Source organism: Myotis brandtii, unplaced genomic scaffold (assembly GCF_000412655.1).
Source record: "Myotis brandtii unplaced genomic scaffold, ASM41265v1 scaffold606, whole genome shotgun sequence".
In the NCBI taxonomy this organism is placed as follows: Eukaryota; Metazoa; Chordata; class Mammalia; order Chiroptera; family Vespertilionidae; genus Myotis; species Myotis brandtii.
Window position 1 is genome coordinate 1,943,143 of NW_005370297.1, and position 3,938 is coordinate 1,947,080.

Genomic DNA, 3,938 nt, shown 5'->3' on the forward strand with positions numbered 1-3,938 from the left:
TTACACTTAATAGATGGTTTAATCAAGACAAATTTCCCATGGAAACAGACTAACAGACTAATTTTTGAGAGAGCAATGATCTACATTTTGTTGAAAAGCTTGTCATTTATCTTATATGCTACAAGGTATTTTTGTTTTGTCAAACTGCAATTGTGGTAACAAAAAAATAACTCTATAACGGGAACTTGAAAGACAGCTCAAATATATCATCTGAAAATAATAGAAAAGAGAAGAGAAGGAAAAACAAACAAAACCTTTCTAAGCTTTGCATCCTGTATAGCTTCTAGAGGCCCGGTGCATGAAAATTCATGCACTGTAGGGGGAGTCCCTCAGCCCAGCCTGCCCCCTCTCACCGTCTGGGAGGCCTCAGGGGCGGGAGGGGACCCGGCAATCAGGGGAAGGCGATGCCCCATCACAACTGACAGTCAGACTGCCTCTCGCAATGTTGCTGCTGCTGCTGCTGCTGCTGCTCCGTGGCATCCCTCTGTACTGTGGTTCATACTCGCCACGCTGGGGTTGCACCCTGGGATCATGATGTTCAAGGCCTGGCCCTGGGGGTTCAGGCCTCCCATTGCTTGCTGCTGTGGAGGGACAGCAGGTTGGGGCCCGCTGGCTTGCATGGCGTTCAGACTCAGCAGGCTGGGCTAGAGCTGAAGGCCGGGCTGGCTGGCCACTTACCTGGCCATGTGCTATTTGATGAGAGCTGCCATCAGCTGAGGGTTTGACTTGAGAATGTTGAGCATGTGCTGCTGCTGGGGGAGCTGGGAGACTTCAGGGTCTGCAGCAGGTCCTGCAGGGAACCTGGAGAGATGTTCTGAGGTGGCTGCACCTTGGGTCTGCATAGACATCACGGGTCTAGGCATGCCTCACATTGTTGCTGGGGGATGGGTGCCGGTTGCCACTGCCGGGGTTTCGGGGGGCAGAATAACAGGCCCACGGACCTAGTTGGGTCACATTCAGGCCCATGGGGGCCATCTGGCTCTCAGGGGTCACCTTGCCTCAGGGGCATACCGTTGTTGGTGCTCACCCAGTACAGATGCTGCTGCTGCTGTGCCTCACATGCAATCTGCCGGGCGCCTCCACTGCTGCAGGTGGGACTGGGCAGGGGCGGTGGGGCTGGCACCTGGTTAGTGGGCTTCCCAGTACAAACTGTGGTGGGGGCTGAGTTCTGGCCACGCTGGAGAAGCCGGCTAGTGACATGCTCACAGGCGAGGTCTGGGGCAGATTTGGGGGCTGTGGTGTCCAGGGTGTGCTGGGATGCAGTGTGGGGGGCTGGGGTGGTGTTGAAGGAGGGGAAGGCAGACTCGGCTGAGGCACGGTGCAGGTGTTGATGGTGGCATCCGCTGGCGCATGAGCTATGCATGTTGCCAGCGGTGCTGTGTCTTCTGCTGGTGGAGCTTCTGCTTGATGTTGAGGCAGTAGAGAATGGGGCATGTGTTTTCTTGGCAGTGTTTGGCATGGTAGCAGCAAAGGGCCATGAACTGCTTGCACACTCCGCAACCTCCATTGGTCTTGCGCTGGCAGCCCTTGGTGTGCTGCACAACCCACCTCATCTTCTGGCAGGACAGCTGTGGGCAGTTGGTCGCGGTACTGGTGGTCATGCCTCAGGGACTGGATGCAGCACTGGATGGCCTGGCACCACCACTCCCGGAGGCTCCTGAACTGCGGCTCACCCACCACCCCTGTGGGAGTAGAGTCAGCCCGACCTCCTCCACTCCAGCTCCCCCGCCTCCTCCATTCCGGCTCCCCTGCCTCCTCCGCTCCAGCTCCCATGGCAGCCTGCCTCCTCTGCTCGGCTTCCCCACCTCCTCCGCTCCAGCTTCACCCCCTCCTCCGCTCTGGCTCTGCAGCGACGGTTACCGCCTCCTCCTCAATGGCTCCCTCAGCAACATCAGTGCTGTTTCCTGAGCAGCCAGCAGAAGGGCTCTCAGGACCCCCTCCTGCACGTACTCACCAAGAAACAGGCTGTTTTGGAGCCAACTGTTATTGTACTTGCCGCGGCGACAAAGCAAGCATTCCGCCAGGCGGCTCACTCTGCCCACTCTCAGTGGCCACCCCTCTGGGACTGGAGGACTCCAGTGGGGCTGAGAGGACTGGGTGCCACCATCTTTGTGATGGAATGGTGGCTAATTTGCATATTACCCTTTTATTAGATAGGATTACTTTTCGCAAATCTCCCCTTCTCAGTAATGCCCTCGCAAAAAAAAAAAGTCATTTACTTCACTAACTCTACTCCCAAACCTTTTCATCACAGAGCATATACTTTCTTAGAGACCGCTACAATGACACTGCTGTCCCAGGGTTGCCAATGACCTCCATATTGACAATGTCAACACACATTTAAATTTCAGTTATTTTAGCTCTTATTTAACATTTGGTTCTGTTGACTACTGTTACCACCTAAAACTTCTCTTGTAACTTCCATGACACTGCTTTTCTCTAGTTTTGTTCTTCTTGCTCTAGTTATTTCTTTTTAATCAATTACTCAAGTGTCTCATGGATTTCATCTTTGCCACACTGACCATCTCTTTCTGTATTATCTGTCACAATGGCTTCATACATAGCCTCATTTAAAAAAAAACTTATTACTGATAAGTCCCAAATGTACACACATCACACTTACTATTAGCCATTTATAAATGAATGTCCCAAAGACACCCCCAATTCAACTTGTAAAAATGTTCAATCACCTTTCTTCCATCAGTCTGTTCCTTCATCCTCTATCTCAGTGAACAATACTAATAGATAACATTTATTCCATATTTACTCTGAACCTGACACTTGTAATATCTTATTTAACTTCTTTACAACTTCATAAGGGAAGTATTCATATTATTACCATTTTAAAGATGAAGAAACTGATACACAAAAAGGTCAAGTTACTTGCCTCAATTCACACAACTAAAGCAAATTGGAGCTGGGATCGGAACACATTGCCTACCCAGTTAACCATTATACCCCCCAGTTGCACACATCAGACTCTTTAGAGTCAGTCTAGATTTCTTTTTTATTTACCTCAAAGAACTGTGGTCACTCAGTTCTCTAAATTAAAGGGTACATGATATTTATTGTATCCATTTCCTCTTCTCTATTCCTATGTGTCTAACTTTAATTTAGATCTTCAATTCTTACCTCAATTATTTTAATTATCACGGTTCTTTATACCAGCCCCTACACTGGCAATAAACTTTAATCTCTGGTCTTGCGTCCAAACACAGTATTCTGCTATATTTTATGATTAGTCTATGTATGCGGGGGAAACTTGTATGACTGTAAAAGAAGTTGACCTTGGTTTTTTCATTGGCTTTATATAAAAAAGGGATGTGCGTAGGTATGATGAGCATGAAATACTTCCCATCTGTACAGCTCAGTTTCCTAAGATAAGGAGGAAAGTTTCCATCATCAAAAATATAATGGAATTGTCTAAAGTTGAAAATCGATAAATACTATGAAATAAAAATCACCATTCTGTTGGTATGTTGACAACTTAATGCTCTCATTTGCATCCACAGAAAATAAATTTAAAAACCATGATTTTTCTCTCATGTAAACTCCAAGACATGCAAATCATCCATGTCCCCATAGCCAAATATTTTTGTAAGTTATGAGAGAGAAGGGTCTATATGAGTCTTGGCTACCAAAATGCAACACTTACCAGTCTCTAGCAATGGTATTGGTTTTTACTGACATTAAATTGAAGTGGCATTTGAAAATTGAAGAGAGTCCCACAAGAAAGCCATATTGCTATCATGAATTCAAGAATATTTTATTTTAATTTCCAGCTGAAAAAAATTTTTCTCACATAAAGAACACACAACTACAACTCCTGAATTAAAATGCCATTTCTACATGTTCTAGGAAAAGTCACTGAGCTTCTATGGCCTCAGTTTTATTATCTTGTGGGGGTTGGGGAGAGAGGGAAGGATTGTGGGGGCAGA

General features: G+C 47.0%; 1 pseudogene; it reads right to left on the minus strand.

Annotated features, from left to right (window-relative positions):
* Positions 1 to 531: 531 nt before the first annotated feature.
* Positions 532 to 1,773, minus strand: LOC102253640 (annotated as a pseudogene).
* Between the last annotated feature and the right edge of the window lie 2,165 nt (positions 1,774 to 3,938).